The sequence below is a fragment of the Pyrgilauda ruficollis genome, unplaced genomic scaffold (genome assembly GCF_017590135.1).
Source record: "Pyrgilauda ruficollis isolate IOZ18807 unplaced genomic scaffold, ASM1759013v1 scaffold2, whole genome shotgun sequence".
Taxonomy (NCBI): Eukaryota; Metazoa; Chordata; class Aves; order Passeriformes; family Passeridae; genus Pyrgilauda; species Pyrgilauda ruficollis.
The window spans coordinates 12,111,610-12,129,400 of NW_024519206.1; positions in this window are offsets into that span (position 1 = coordinate 12,111,610).

A 17,791-nucleotide genomic window follows, 5' to 3' on the forward strand; every position below is an offset into this window, starting at 1 on the left:
AACCTTAGGAGGTAAAGAGGAGTTATTACCCCCAGGCTATAGAAGCAGTGCCCAGAAGGAGAAGTGGCTTTGCCAGACTTCTGTCTTCTAGACAGGGGAAGTATGTGGCAGCCTGTGGAGATCAGATCACAGGAATCCTGAACTAGTACATCCACTGCTGGGCCGTACCACTACTACAGCAGGCCACTGTAATTCTTCAGCTGTCACTGGCTCACTGGAAGATAATTTAATTCCTGTCCTTTCTGTGAGAAGTTTTATGTATGGAGTCCTTATATTTCTGCAGTCCCAGAGTGTGCATTTTGGAGCTACCCTCCATCCCCAGCAGCTGACACAATGCAATCCTTCCCACCTGGCAGAACTGCCTCCATCACTGGTTTTGCATCTTCCTATCTTTCCCAGGCATGAGCCTGATGCTAATATTATAGATGCTGTTAGCACCTTAAAAGCTAAAAAACTTAGGAGACTGATCTGGCTTACATTTAATTTAAGAAATCAAAGCACCTTTTATTATCCCTGGTTTCAACCATGATGTGAAGAAGCACCACAGCCTCATCTCCCATCTAGCTTTGCTGTTCCCATTGAGGCTACTGACCCAAAAACCAGCTACCAGTTCTGCAGTGTCTGCTGAGCAAATGTCTCCATGATGTATAAATCCTATTCATCCATAAAGTATGGAACTGTTATGCCTGAATCTAACACTGCTAAGCATTAAAGATTCAACATCCTAGGCCTAGGACAAATGAAAGAAAATAAGGCCAGGGCATGGAAGGCAGTCTCAGGGCTTCCCAATCAAGGCTTGATTTTGCCTAATACACTGATCTGTCTTACCCTCTTCTGCTTAGAACTTTATCAATGCAATTATTTCTAATGAAAATATTAAATACGGTGCCAGACTCATGAGCCAGAGGGCTGCTTTTTCAGGTTTTTCATTACCTGCTAAGTAAATTAATTAATGCAAATGAAACTCTAGTGTCGTAAAATGACATCCTGTTCTAATTGGAGACAATGGCAAAACTGCCATTGACCTCCGTGGGAACAGGTTCAGGCCCATAACTTTCATGCATTGTACATTAAGCGACATAATCAGAAATACTATATTCTCCCATTAAAATGAGATATAGATATTGCATGACAAGTAGCAGCACAGGGACTCTTCTGATGACTGTAATTAGACGTTTTTAATGGCAGGTTAGGTATGTTTAATATGCAATTCCACATTGCTGTTATACTATCAGATTCTATTTGGGATCTTTACATGTAGCATAACTGAATTCAGAGGCAGATGAATGTTTCCGATATTTCAAATTCAGCAGTTTTGCTGATTTAGCACCTTCTGAAGCATGCACCATGTGGTGAACAAACACTGCAAACAAAGATGTTTTCCTCTGAGGTTTGCTAGGGATTTAAAATTTTAACACTTTCCTGCTCTCCTCGCAGATAGAAAAGTGTTGTTATGTAGATACAAAGAGCTGTGCAATAATTCTAATAGGTATAATTTCATTCTCTCTGAGGAATTTAGGTATGGAGCCAACTCCATGTATTAGCTAATAACCAGTCCATTACTTGATGAACTGACTTACATGAAGAAAGCTTATCATCCATAGATTTGTCTGCTTGGAATTAAGTCATAACAAGATATTGAAAATATATCTTTTTCAGGTTTCAATATCTTATGTAACAATCATTGTGCCAGATCCCACTGAAATAGTCTGAAGAACAGTAACATGCCTTAAAAATAGCAGATGCTATAAACACATAAAAACAATATAAAAAATAACCCAAGGCACCACTAATTAAGCATGAGTCAGTGCTTCCAGTAAATTCATGGCAACTGCAAGCAACGGGAAAATAATTGTCTATCTCAAAGCATTGCCAAGTTAGTGCAGAAACTTAATCCAAAGGATTTGAATGTCTCATGTATTTGAGATTCATATCCATACAGTTGCCTTCTCTTGGGATTTTTCTTTCTCCTCCCACCTTATCTGTAATTTCCTCAGAAAGTCATCACCATCTGATACAGTAATATTTAGAAATTATTATATGAGCTGGTATGTTTCTTTTCTTTCCATAGTGTTTGGAATGTATTTTGGCCAGGAAGCCTGAAGCTAAATACTCTGTCATTCAAAAGCCATGCCAGGGATTCTTGGAAACACCTGCACCTTGCAGTTATGCAAATGCCTTTGAGATATGTCAGAACACTGTTTATTTGCACCATACCAACTGCATGTCATCTGACTTAATTTTCACATTCTTGTCCTGATGGGACATGGCTCTGAATATAAAAATTGACATGTGTGAGTGCCATGTGGTTAAAGAGGTATTGATGCTTTGCCAAAATTATGCAACAGATCTTTGCTGGCCAGCAATGTGATTAAACTAAAGTATGTTTGTTAGTTACGTGTTAACAGCACCAATGCACAGATATGAATATTCTTTCTCAGAGATGAGTCTGATAGCAATGGGAATGTAGTGAGAGTCAAAGATACAGCAGTAATAGAGTAGTACCACAGTCTTGAATAAATGCAACACATCAATGCTTTCCAGCACTGTCCTGCATAACAGCAAACACCTCATTTGAGAGAAAACCCCTGTGGACAGTTTCTTCACTCCTTTTTCAGCAAAATCAGGTCACTTGGAGAGCAGAAATGAAGTGGAAGAAACTTTGTTCACTTGTAGTCTTTCAAAACATCATTAACTTTTTCTTCAAAAGATTCAGTAACATAAGAGTAGAAGCTTAGAGACGTTTCGGACTGTATCATCTGTACCTCAGGAAGGCGGCAGCAAGATTTGTTAATCTTCTGTGTTGTGGCTTCATGAACATAGATCTGAAGGCTGTATTACTCAAAAGATTGTCCTTTTTCTCTCAATCTCTGTCTCCTCCATATTTAGTTTTCTTTGGTTTTGTGACACTGGCAAAGTAAAGCACTCTGTGGATGGCTTATCTGAAAGCAGGACTGTAGGAGGAGAATCTGATTGGCACAGTTTTTGTCACATTTCATGGCATATATTTATCTAAAAAAGGTGGGAATGGCATACTGGTAGGCATTGCGCTTTTATCACACAGATTGCTAGCTGCATCTATCAGTTTTCTATAAAAGAAAATAAATAATGATGTCAACCTCAACATTTACTTCTACATGTTCCTAAATCAAAGTGGAAAATTGAGGAGACAGGCAATGCTTTGTTTTCACTGCAAGGAGTATCTGGGTATGTCTGGGTATTGCTTGCAAAAGTACACCACTATTGTGGGATGTGGGAAGCCCCACCAGCCCAGCAGCCTCTCTGGACAGGAGAAGCTCTCAAGTAAGGGACTCCAGATCACATGGGTCCTCTCAGTGCACAGAAGAGCAAACACATAGTTGTCTTTGATCTATTCTTTTGCAGAATATATTGGCTTCTGTCTGAATAAGTTGAGCACCGGATCTACTAAAACAGTTTTTGTCTTGTGGTTGGTTTCTGAGGGAGGTTTTTTGCAGTCTGGCATGTATAAAAGATCCTGCTGTTTTCAGTGTGGATTCTCTTAGGTCTTAAAACTTTTGAACTCACACTTCAGCCTCTCTACAGAATTTATAGAACCTCCTCTCCTATTCATCTTCATATTTTTATGAATTTTTAAATAATTTAAGTGTCTGAGAAATATTTGCTTATTTCTAATGAGGTTTAAACCAAAATTTTCCAAGACAGTATTGGGCACATACATAGACATACACAAATAAATGCATAGCACCAAAACCACCATATTCTTGGATGGCTCAGTTAAAATTCCATCTTATGGATAGTAGCTGCCTCGAGGAATTGATGTCCAGTTCCATGTTTGAAGCTGAACATATTCTCCTTAATGATAATAAAATTGTTACCTGTTTTTGTTACAGCTTCTGCCTGACCACGTTCTAATGTGCCCATGGCAAGGAAAATATTGTTTCCATTGCAATTGGCATAATGAGAAAATGTGTTTAATGTGTTGACTTTAACACAGTATTTATCAGAACATTATCCTTTGAAATTGTCAGTTTATGGCATGATAATTAGATCTGGTACTTGAAACCTGTCAAGTAAAAGCAAGCTTTCTTCAATAATCGTATTCCTTTTCACTTCACAGGTGGGACCTAATAAAGTGAACTGCTGAAAAGTATTGAGGCAGCAGGAGGCTTGGCATTTCAGTCAGTGCAACAAAGACTGCACCCCAAGAAATTGCTCATACTGGTTTTCCATATACAAGCCTTCTTAATGTGTAAATCCTCTCCCTTACAAACTGGAAGGCAGAAGAGTATTGAGCAATAAAGGATGGAGGGAATGAACATAATAGTGTAACTATTAATAAATGTATGGGTAATAGCTGAAAATAATAGGAAATCTTAAATATTTACTTTGGTGTAGTATCTTTTGTTGAATGAGATGTTGTCTGGCTTGGCCTGTCCTGCAAAGCTGACTGTGTCCCAGCTCAAAAGAGAAAGACCTTTTCAACATAAGTTCCCTAAGCAGTAAGACAAACTCTGAGAAGTAATAGGTGAAGTGTTATTGCACCTCTGGAAATGGGAAGGTAAAAAGTTAATCAATGCTGAAATAAAGTCCATGGAGCACCTGTTTCAAGTAAGGGCATTGCAGTACTGACAACAATGAGAGTTAAGGTAGTTAGCCTGAAAATTACAAATTTTTTTCCAAATATGAATTTGCTTAATAAATTGTTTCAATAAATAATGTTTAGACAAAACATGGTGAAAGAAAGCCGTCTTGAAGAGCTTAAGACTTTCATAAGTTTAACTAATTTGTTCCTTAATTCTAAATAGTAGGACTAAGGAATAATACTGACTTTTTTTACTGCTATGTGGTTTTTAGAATCACATTTTATTGTAAATTTTGTGACTTTGGGTCCTCCATGTTTAATGGACATTTGGTAGGCTGACACTACAATACGTGAAGTATATTTTCCTTTTATTCATTTTTCTGAAACAAAAATATTAGAAGACGGGCAACATGGCATGTAATCTAAATTCCTTGCAATTTCTGTAGTATTTTTAAAGGGATGTATGCATTGACTCACTCCACATTTTAGGTTTAAATGATTGCCACAGCAAAGGTTCACCTTAAAAATGGGATTAGGCAACTTCAGTGACATTGACTTACAACAAAAATTTAGGCTCTTAAGTCCTGAAAATACATTGGAAAAAAAGTCTCAGCCCGTGCAACATTGATGGCAGCAACTACTTGCTACTTTTAAAAATTTCAGTCTAAATTTGAATGAGTGCCTAAGTAAACATTCAGAACTTGGTTCATAAACTAAACTATGGGAAATCTGTCCTGAAGAACACCAGGGGTTTTGCCTACTAATATGCCCAAAGGTGTGCCTGGAGTCATTAGGGAACAAAGACCTGTCTGAGAAACATTATGAAGATTAATAACTGTGCATACAAGATTGGAAAGGAGCAAGCAGAGGGCATATTGCTTATTGCCTGTATCTGTCTGGGACTGGGATGAAAAATAAATCAAATCCAGAAAGGTTTTCAAAGAGGTTTTAGAAAAAATTAAGAGTTGTAGCAGGGCAAGGTTGGTCCCAGTATAAGTACAACTAACCTTTCTTCCTACCACCTAGAACATTTGAGAGAAATAAGACCTTCTCTGAAAAAGGAGGCTGATGGTAAGACACAGATGCAATATTATCATATTAATTTCAGTAACAGAATTATTTTTTCCTTGCTGGGATAACTGAGAAGTTTCCATTTTAAATGTATATGCATGTGAGACAATGAGGTGCATTAGAATAGTTTATCTAGATTTTGGCCATCTTGTTTCTTCAACAAAATATTTTTCTTAGACAGTTCCTACTTCGGGAATATTTGACATACCTAGTGTAAAAGGAAAACCTAAAGGAAGGCTTACGGCCTCCTTGTGTCTTTATCCCATTCACTTGTAAGACACTGGATAATAAATAAATTAAGCTATAGTTTGTTCTTACACATAGAAGTTAAACAATTACCACATATGCATGTAGTATGGTGTGAGAAAGTGGAGTATCTTGGGAATTATTACAGATAACAATTGAATTTCATGTTCCAACACATGATATCCTCCCACGTGGCTTGTCTCTTGCTTGGAAGTCTTAGTCCTCTGGGATGTACAGTAGAACTCCTGGAACAGAAAGGGAAAGAAGAAGATGTATGGATATAATGTCAGTCATGAATTGCATTACTTGGCTTGAACTCTTAAAAATTGCTCAGGTCAGAAGGAACAAGATAGAGGGAAATTGATTCAATCAGTTTTAGAGCAGCTTTCATGAGTTACTGTAACAAACACTTGACTGGTCTTATTCCCTATGTTAGAAACAATGAAAAGAAATAGTATCTGATTTTACAGGGTTTTATTCTTCAAACCAAGTCATCCAGAAAAGATAATCCAGAGTGGATTTGGTTGTAACTGCCTACAAACTATTGTGATGTGTGCTTGCAAAGGGTAAAATAGAAGAATTTTTTAGTGTGGAGCTAATTTAATTGCAAAGAATAGTTTCTTCTAATAAGTACCACCTTGCTACCTACTGAAGGATTAATCAGATTGGTGCATATTGAAAGGATTGAACTCTGGCAGAAAACAGTCAAGGAGCCAGACATCAATTCTATTGACAGACAGCTTTTTTGAAGCATTTGTCCACAGGGATAAATTCACCTTGGCTTGTAGAGGAAAATGCATATAGCGCATACCTTCTGTGCTTGAAGTGTTTGTTGTTGTCTTTTCATGAGGAATATGCCAGAGATGAGAAGATTTAGTTTTCATCAAAAGCTCTGCAGAACTGCCATCAGCAGAAGCTGTAGGGAAGACAAGCTGGATCAAACCACATCCTTTGACATGGGCTTAATGCTCCCCTGACATGACAGCTCATGGGGTGGGTCTGGTTTTGCAGCCAAGAGTATAAGTCTTGTGAAAGATTAAAATAAGTTTCAGTAGAGGATTAGGGCAAATCAGGTTTCACAACAGGTTAGAAATTTCCAGAAGAAACTTCTTTCTTACTTTGTATTGCTTTCCCCTTGACCTTTCTTAATTTCTGTCATTATATCAGAATCCAGAAGTTAGATGTAGGGACTCAATACAAAATACCTCTGCTCTCTAGGGTGATCATGGCATTTGCCCTCACCAAGTCCAGTTTTGCTGACTTCTTCTCTTTGTGCATTTCCAGACCCTCTAAGTTTTTTTGGGTTCTAGTCTGCCCTTTAACAATGTCATCTTCCTTTTAGGACATAATTTTTTATTCTTTCCCTGCTTTAGCCAAAGAAGTGGAAAGATCCACACCATTTGCTGAACAATATTTAAGCTCTTCAAGTGACCACCAATTTTAACACTGACTTATGGGAAACAGTCTTAATGCTGAGTAGTGGTATTCGTGAGACTGATGACATTTCTGAATGTCAGCTGCAATCATTTTGTTCATAATTGGTTCTGATTACAACATTTATTTTAATCAGTTTCATTTTAGAACCTCTGTACCACTAATAATAAAATGCACTGAATATAAAAGGCATACAACTTCTTCTGCTGCGCTCCTGAGACCACTCTATGGTGTTCTTGCACATGAAAAGATTCTGTTCCATTCATGGACAGCACAGAATATGTCATAAGTAGTATATTTGAGACATCTTTCAATGGAATTAATAATTGATGCATTGTACTACTATACAAGAAGCACAGCTGCAATATAAGACAAGAGCCTTACATCTGGAAATCACTCTGCAGGAGAAAAGCCTTCAAAATATAAACCTTTTACTGTCACCATGGACAGAATACTGGACATTCACAACACACAAACGTCCATGTTATAAACTTGCAAGCTGCATTAATGTGGCAGTTAAATTCACTAGTCTGAAAGCTGCACTTGTAAAATATTTATGAATACATGTGGTTGTCACTGCAAAGAAACTGCACTGTCAGCTCAACCTCTCCCTAATTGTTTCTTCTCCCTGTCTTCCTCCCACTGAAATGTATTCCATAAAATTCAAAACATGACCCTTACCTCACTTAAAAAATACTTACATGGTAGGTGCAAAAGAAAAAAAAATAAGAGCTGTTTTCATTATATTTTGGTCACTGTTTTATCCACTTAGAAAGATTTCAATTTGGTATGTCTTAATGGGAAATCAAATCTCTTTTTAATGTCTCTATTTTCCTCAAATTAAAAAATGAACTGTGAAGAATTATTTGAATTTTTTCCCACAAAATTTAAACTATTCAGTAAGCCATCCAGTGCAGTGCTTTTACAAATGCCTTGGTTAGCTGCCTAACTGAGTTTCATGGGAAGAGAGGGTTGAAAATGTCGCTGGAATGATTCAGAAATATGCTACATGTTTTAAATATATATTGTACATTTCCATTTTCTGTGTCCCAAAGAGATCACAGCTTTCATATTTAAATTATGACTAATTTTATTTATATATTGATTGTGTTTATGAACCCTTCCGTTACTGTGGAATGTCCTCATATACATTTTGGAGGGCTCAGGAGCTAAACAGACTATACAAGAAAGGAAACAAAAGGAAGAAATCTTACTGTTTCCTTACCTGACAGCAAATTGACATCAGTGTGATTTTTCTTCAAGAGGTGTTCAGGGCTGGATCTTTTCTTAATGTAGTATTGAACTGGGGCAGGGAGGAGGGGAGAGCAAACAAGAAATTAAAATGTTCATTCTGGTTTTGAGGTCACTCAGTTGTGATCGTATGCACACAACAGGTATGGCCACATTTATTTATCACTTTCATGTCTTTAAACACTGCAGCCCAAAGTACCAGTGCATTGGTACTGAAGCTTGGGGCCCAGGGTGAAGGGGCTCTCGCATGAGCTTGGAGCAGTAGCTGTGGTCCCTACCAGCTGCATGTCCTGCATTTCAGCATCTCCAGCAATTAAATAGCTCCAAAGTCAGGGCTGATATTGCTAAAAGCAGCGAACCTTTGCCAGTAAATATCCCACTAAACTGAGCCACACACCACCAGACTCCACACCCTTGGGATCTAGCTGAAGAGGAACTGCAAAGTCCTGCACTACAACAAGGGGCATTGCAAAGTTCTTCAGCTGAAGAGGAATAATTCCATGCACCAAATACAGGCTACATTTCTGCATCCAGAAAGCAGCTTGGTGTAAAAGACTTCACAATCCCTGTGGAAACCATGCTGAACATGAGTCAGCAATGTGCCAGGATGGCAGTGAAAGCTAACAGCATCCCGAGTTGCATTAGGAAGATGATAACCAGCAGGTAGGGGAAGGTAATTATTTTCCTCTACTCAGAACTGATGATACCGCGCCTGAAGTGCTGTGTCCGGTTCTGGGCTCCCCTGTACATAATTGACTGGAGCGCACTGGAGCAAGTTCAGAAAACGGCCGTGAAGACACTTGAAGGAAAAGAGCACCTGATCCCTAAGGAGAGGCTGAAAGGGAGGATTATTCATCTTGAAGTATGAGGATGATCAAACACTAGAACAAGTTTACCCAGAGAAGTCACAGAACTTCCATGTCTGAAGATAACTGGAACTAGACCAGGCAATATTGACTGTTAATTGGCAAGCTAGTCCAGCTGACATTGCTCTGAGCAGGACAGTTGGATTAGGTCATCTCCAGATGTTCCTCCCAACCTCAGATATTTTGTCATTCTGTGGTGGCCAGAGTTTGATCATGCTCCTTAGGGACTCTGAGATAGTTACAGGTAGCATGGGTCAGAAATTGTGTGGGTATAATTTTGACAAGGGAAACCTGCATGTCTGTAGAAATCTGGACCTGGAGTTTTGGCTCTTCTCTGTGCTTCTGGTGCTGTAGATCCCTACAGTTTAGTTTGGCTTGTTCCCTCCTCAGAGGAGTGCTGGGACGGCTGTTGAGCCCCTCATCAGCACCACGCTATCTGAGAGGGAGGGAGGGAGTTGTTTGGAGACCCATCCTCATGGAGTCTCATTCACCACAGTCCTGGCTGTGAAGTGAGCATCACCAAACACTGCAGAGCATCTGGCATGCTTCTAAGCCGGCAAAATGCTGACTGAAGTGTGGGTAAAGAGCTCTGGCACGCCGCTCTCTGAGAGCGCTCAAAGCAATATCCGATACAATACTGGCACAAGCGTGTGTGCTCTGCTGCACAGAGACTGCATATAATGAAATCCTTGTTATATAACACAGCTGATGGATAGGGGTAGATATATTTTCACCAACTGACGTTTCCAGGGGTGAATATTACCAAAATCTTTATTCACATTTAAACATGTGATATAGCTTTTTCCTCCACAGGAAAAAAAAAAATGACTGCAAATGTCTGTGACACTTGAAAAATCAAAGTCTTTCAAAGTAATAAAGGCAGTGCTCAGAAAATATTATGAACAGTAGCCCTACTACAGTATTTCCCTTAAAGAGACATCTGGGGTGAATTAAGGTGCTGCTCAGGCTGTGGCAGTGCTACAGATGTTGAGGTGTAAACGTGTTTTGCAGGGACTGTAGATATGTGATCATGTATAATGCTTTTATTGGGAGCTCAAGCACTATATTTCCAGTAATATGAAGAACGACAGAGAAGAAAAGAAATGCCTTCTGAGTTTGAGTTACAGCCACATCTAATGAGCTCAGAGGTGTTTTTCACTCAACTTTTCTATTACTTTTCAACTCCTGCAGCTTAAATGAGGCTACTGATCATACCAGTAAATATGTGCTCAAAGAATATCCCAAGAGGTGTCATTAGTAACATATTACATCCTTTTCTAATTTGTACACTTACCGTGTTGCAGGATTTCACAGGACTGATGAAACCTCCAGAACTGCATGTTTCCCTCAGCAGTCTACAATAACCCTTAGTCTGAATGACATGTATTATTTCCTTTTTGAGCATGTGATGTAGAGGTTTTAGTAAAAGATTTATTGTAAGGAAAACTAGATGTTTTATTTCCAGCCTAATTGAATACATTATTACTCTGAGTTTAAAAATGCTGTGGTGATATATTACACCTCAACACAACTGTACACATGAAATCTGCAGCAAGAAAGTTTATTGGACTACAAATCAGAATACAACTGTTGATAGGAGAGCTATATACCTTTAGTTGCAATATGTTACAATAAAGTTTTACTGTGCAAGTCATAGTGGAAAGTAAAATAAAATTCTGATAAAATAATTTAGCAATACTTATTTTTACTGACTGGAATAAAGGTAGGTGCCTAAACTCAAATCATCTCTGTTGTGTATAGATGATGAAAGTGCCATAGTGGAATCTCCCTGTCACAGTTACACAGATAGTGATAAAGCTCCTAATCCTGCTAAGGATTAACTGCAGAACAGAACAACTTCCAAATTTGCCCTGGAATGGAAAGTCTGCTCTAAGCTATGTTTGCTGCTTGCTCAGGTATTTGCACACAGTACAGACAAGGTGCAGAGCAGCCAGGGGATATGCAATTCTGTCTTGGTTCAGCCTGTGCCCAGCAGGCAGGACTGCCAAGCAGCTCAACCCAGCACTGCTGCCCCAGCCTCCTGCACCCTCCCACCGGCTGTTAGTGCCTCAAGAGCCATGGAAATGCATGGATCAGGGCCTTCTCTGCTTCGCATCCATTTGGCCTCTTGTAACTCTCAGGAGCTGGATACCTGCAAAAATTGGTGCCAGCACCCTTTCTGCAGCATATCCCCTCTGTGATAAATTCAGTAACAGAGATGCTGCATTGCTCCTTCCTGGGACTTTGGGGATGGGAAATAAGATGTCATGAACAGATGTTTTCTACAGTAGATCTTTCTTCTAAGGCTTAAGTGATGTCTGCATCATTTTACTCTGGGTTGAATTTTTTAATAACATGAAATGTTAACTTATACCCTTTCTCTCCCTTCATAACTCCTATCTAATTTCTGGTTTTCCCAAGCATGTATTTCTAAGTAACAGTTGTTCAAATCATGAACTGTCCTGCAGAGTATCAGAAGGTCTGGAACATCACACTGGCAAAGAGAAGCTGTAGCTGGCTCTGTGTGTTATGGCCTTTTGCCTGTTCATCACTCCTCCTGCTTTGTACCTGAGGTACCTCTTTATTCTCAGTAGAAAGAAAGGAGGTGGGAAAAACAAATAGAAGACAAATAAAAATGTTCCAGAGGTCTGCAAAACACCTGGGCATGATATCTAATATTGTGACAAATATGGAACCATAACAAATTTAAGAAGACTAACAGTAAATTAACCACCCTGTAGAATTTATTATATAAATATATTAATTGGGCTGCAGTCCTACATGATAGCACTTGGCCTAACTTCCCATGTGGTCATGAAATGTTTATTCCACATCATTAACATTTGAGTTCAGTGGGGGTCCTCAGAGGAAAGTGACACACAAATTTTCCAGAAAACAATATTTAAGCAGACATTTTAAAGAAAATAGACCACCCTGCTAGCTTTAAGGATGCTGTCTGTACCAGGACAAATTCTCTTATTTTGCCAAAACCATAAATCCAAGGATTAGAACCACACTAAATATCTACATGTCTACCTTCAGATGTTTGATGAGCCTATTCTTTGAGAGTACCTATTCTTCTTCCCAAGCTATTTATCCATCAAGTCCTACAAGATGACCCAACTGCTCAGCCTGTCAAAAGTTTGTCAGTCTTCCAATTTTCTTTCCAGTGGCATAAGACTTCCATTAAAAATAAAGCCATCAAGCATTCATTGCACACTAGAAATACTCTTCCGTGATGAAGTAGAAGCCAGAGGGTTGTGAATTGCCTCTATTACTTCCATCTGAGTAGTGCCATCCTACTCTCCCTTCCAGTATTTTTATTATAAGCATTACTAGATCCTGCTTTTACTCTGCCAAATCTACATATTGTTAGCTACTACTATTCCTTTTTTGCTTGTTTCCTTTTGTTGCTTGTCCTCTCTCATTGGTTTTTATTATCAAGTAACTTTTCCCTGTACAGAGCATCTTTGTTTGTTTCTCTTGAAGCACCAATTTTCTGAACTAACCTCCATCTATTGTTTTAAACAGTTGATCCATGGGCTAAAATAGGAAAACAGAATAATCCCTCATTTAAATGATCAATGGAAAGGAATGATTAGGGGAAAATGTTGATCACTGCTGCAGCTCTAATCATCCAAAGTGTTAGTGCAATTTAGAGATGGGAGGACGGGAAGAGATTTACAACATTGGGAACTCCCAGGGAAGGAGGTCTGCAAGGAATGGCTCCCATATGGAACTGGAATGCTTTGTACACCCTGGCTTAGCAATTAAATTTACAAGGTGTTGCTAAGTAGCAGTACCCCTGTAAACTCAGCAAACGCTGGAAATGCTGTTACAAAACTGGAGACTTCTTTTATTGCTTCTCACATTTCAGTAGGGAGAAAGTCATTAGCAGAAGGCTGTTCTTTGTACAGACTTCCCATTTGGAGAGCTGGGAGGTGTATTCTGATAAAAGCTCTGTGAGAGGATTCAGAATGGCCCTTTGGCAAATGCAGGTTTTTCTGTAGGGAGGACAAAATATGGAGCCAAACAAGTACATTGATCTAAATTAGAAACTATGTGTCTAAAATGACTGGTCAGTCATTTGCTTACACACCCACATGTATATCCATATACATATGTACATTTCCCCTTGGAACAAAAACTGCCTTTTAAATTCTTCTCAGTCAAGTTTCACTGACAAACTTGCTTGACGGGCATCAGGGACCTGAGGCAAGCTTCAAAGGAAAAAGTAGCCATCACTCATGCTTCATTGGATTTCTATGACAGAATGATCAAATCCTGTAGAACCTGGCATAAGCACATCATTATCAAACCCTGCTTTAGCATTTCTTAACTGATCACGGAGGCTGAGGTCCTTGGTGACTCCTGTTTTCTGACACTGTTTGTAGTTATTTGACCTTTTCTCAGTGGATAATCCACACAAAAAGCCCTAATTACTTCCCCAGCTTTGAGCGGTCCAGCACTGTGAATAATCAATGACACTGATTTAGGTATTGCACAATCAGATGCTTATGGTGTTTAAAGAACATTTTTCCATTGACCTGCCACAGCCGTAGGACAATACCAAGCACTGAAGTTGCTGTTGTAATCACAAGCTGGCCAAGTGACCTTGGGGGTCTGAAGTTGATTACTAGGGCCTTGAATTGAACAGATACAATACATTTTTAATGATTTCTTAATTTTTCTTTTCTTAAAGCAGCACTTAGTCATGATGCATCTAGCAAGATACTGACAGAATCTCAGAACAAGATTTGTCTATAAACATAGCTGGGTTTTTTTTCTTTCCTCTTATCACCTTAATTTTTTTTGACTGTTAGAAAGCACAGCAACAGGATTTAGTTTGTCTTTAAAAAAAAAAAATGAACAAACAGTTGGGCCCTTGAGTATCTCCTGCTTCAAAAGTATTCAAGCATGAAACTAGAACAGGAGAAAAGGAGAACAGACATTGCCTAGATATTGCTATAGAATACAATGTCTGTGAGAGGAATAGGGTGTGGATTCTTAGAAAATATTCAGTCACAGATTCGCTGGGTTTTCTCCCCTCTTCACATAATGTGAAAATATAGTTCATTATCCTGGGTTATTAGGCTTAAGTCTACCACCTGCTCAGTTATTTCAGCTTTAAAAATGAAATACAGAGAGCAGCCCCATTTTGTTTTGTTTAGAATGAAAGCTTTGCAGAGATTTTTTTCCTAAGGAGCCACGTGCTTAGGTAAAATTTATTGTGAAATATCAGATTGTTTGGGAGTAGCTGTAAATCACAGGAATCTTCCACTAAAGAGATAAAAATATGAAGTGTTTGGTGAGGATAGGCATAAAAAGAGGGGGGAAAGGGAATTCTCTTCCCAGCAGAAATTTCAAGCAGCCAAGAGAAAATTTTCCTCGTATACATTTTGGGGTTTTTTTTAACAAAACCTCTTTGTGTCATTGAAAGGAGTATATTTCAGCAAAAGGCTCAAAGGTTTACTGGAGAATTTTGTAATACTCCACGTGCTTCTTCAGAGAAATCCCAAGCAATTAGAAGGAAACACAGAAAGGAGGAGCATAGTTTGAGGGAAGTCTCTGGGTAGCTCCAGCACCTTTCGTCTCCCAAAGAAGTAAGCTGGTGGGGTCACTCCTAGTATGCCAGCCCCTGAAGCAGAAACAACAGGAAGAAACACTTGGATTGTGGAGTTTTTTGTTTTTCCAGACTTCCTGTCAGGCCATGAAGAGGAAGGTAAACAGAAGTAGATAACAAGAGCAAAGGTAGCTTGTCAAGTAAGAACCATGTTTGTCTCTGCAATAGGAAAACCTGTCCTTTTCTCTCCTTTGGGGACACTATTGCACTTCTGTCCCCCCACAAATGAAATGTCTCCTTAAGACACCTGCTTATGCTTGCATTCATCCTGATCAAGCCTAAGCAATAATGTCTGAGGGAGTGTTTGAGAAAGTGCTTGTAGAAAGTTCATGTTGTGGAGGCATAATATGGGCAGAGCCTGCTCAGGGACCACTTTTGGAGATGCCAGACAAGAAGCATAAATAACACTAACTGTCTTGAAAAGCTGGAACTCACCACCTGTGTGGCTCTGCTGCAGATGACCAGGCGAGTGAAACTGCAGGACAAACTTCATGTTTTATCTGACTGCCCTTCCCTCCCTCGAAGACAGAACAGGAGAGCAAATGCTTACCACAGAAGAGGAAAAACATAATGCTGCAGTCAGTATGGCTCCTGAAGTGAAAACAGGCATTGCAGTAAGCTCATAAAGAGGGTGAAATGCTTGTTGGGGCAGCTGTCTTCTGTCCTGCTAATTCACATCTTTCCAGGGTACATTGTAGTCTCCTTAAATATACAAATTACTGTCAGATGTACTTGTCTTATCAGAGACTGCACAATCCAGACAGACATTGCAGGATGACGGGAGCGGAATGGCACAATTTATAGATTAAAATATCCTGAAAGGGGATGTAGAAATTTCTTTAAATAACTTGGCCTTGGGGGTTTATACTGCTTCTAGTGGTTTCAGCTTACCTACCTAACCTCTTGAGGAAAATAAACTAAGTTTCCAGTGATCTTTGCCATTTAAATTTGATAGAAGTTTCAGAACAAGCTGGTTTTGAACATTGTCTCCAGGGAACTGGACATGAACATGCATGACTGTTTCATTAATATTTTCTACATGAAGAATGTTTAGACTCAAAAAATGATTGTTTCTGGATTTTCACAAAATGTACTAAACCTTTTTTTTTTTCAGTTGCCTTGTAAGCGGTCAACATGCTAGTTGCAAACTGGTTTAGTCTGCAGTCAAAATTTTCCCTTTTTTTTTTTTTTTTTGGCAAGGATGTCTCTGAAACTAATTACTCTGAGCCGAAATAGTGTACAGCAGTGCAATCTCTTTTTTTCTGTGATTGATCAAATCTCTGTGCTGTCAGCCTGCTAGGATATCAGTCGACTTCATTTCACCTCTCATTTGTCACGACATCCCTTTAGATGGTTGTACTGTGGGCAGAAACCAACTGAGCCTCAGATTCCCTGGAGAGGTATGGCTCTGGATGAAGATTAAGCTGCACTTGCTTTTCAGCAGTTTCTGACCAGGGAGAGTTTGAAAACAGACTCTTAGTCTCTTTTCTCTGCAGTGACTCCATTTCTTTGTACCATATGGTTATATTTATGTGCTCTATTGAGTGAGACCTTTAACAGCTTTTAAGTCAAGGATGGTGTCAGTGCCGGAAAAGGAGCAGTTTTCTAGTCAGGCAAGAGGGCTGAGCTTGATTTGGGAGAAATGGCATTGTTTGTAAATGCCACTTTCAATCCTTAAAATCTTTTCATTCAAAAACTGCTGAGCCTAATTTTACAAATAGGGGATGATTACAGTAGTTAGCATTGACTAGGTGAAGCTTTTCTTAGTTAATATATAGACAAATGGTCTTTCCTCTCTGCTGGATTCACCAGTATTAAAGCAAGATGAGATGAAAGTTCATTGAAATAAATATTCCACCTCCTAATCTCACAATTGTTGTTTTCTGAATCAGATAAAAAGGTGAAGGAAGTACTTAGCCTTATTACCCCCAAGATCAGAAATTCTCAAATATTTTAATTTCCCAAGTCTTCAAATTATGGGTAGCCTGCTACCTTCAGTAATTTCCTGAGATGAAAGAAGAAATAGCTTTTTCACAGGCTGCCATGGTGGGTGTTAACATCAGAACAGCTGAGGACCAGGTGGCTGTTCAGCAGGCTTCCTTAGGAGGGTGTGGTTTTTAGAAAGTCTGAAAATCAAACAAAACCTTGCTAGTAATAAAAAAATAAAAACCTCTTGCCAAGCTGTGAGTAGTCTTCTCCATGTAACTTTGTTATTAAGGAAATAATGTCTAAATAGCAGGCACTTCATTATCAGTCTCTGCTAGTGCTTAAGAGATAGTCACAGAGTGTTTACACATGCTGATAAGACTGTTGAATCTGCTGAAAAATAGCATGATAAGTAGTAACTCAGTTGAATAACATATTTTCAATTTATTGATTCCAGTCAAATAAAAGCTATGTGATTCATAGTGGAAATACAAACACAGTGGCACATGTCAGGAATTCGCGGAGAGTCAGGTCCAAACTCTTACACAGGTTGGTAGTGCCCTACAGGCTGGATGATGACCCTTCATTCTGTAATCATCCCAGTAACTCCTTTACACAATAATTCTTAAAAGGTGACAAAAAAGGTGCTGCTTGGATTTTTCAAACCTTTTGTGTGGTTATGCTATACATCAAGACCCTGGCCTGCTGCAGGAGGAGGGGAGTTTGTGCCTCTGTTCAGTGACAAAAATCTGATGAAAGACCAAGCTTTGTTATTTTATAGCAAGAGCAAAGACAAATCTTTCATATACC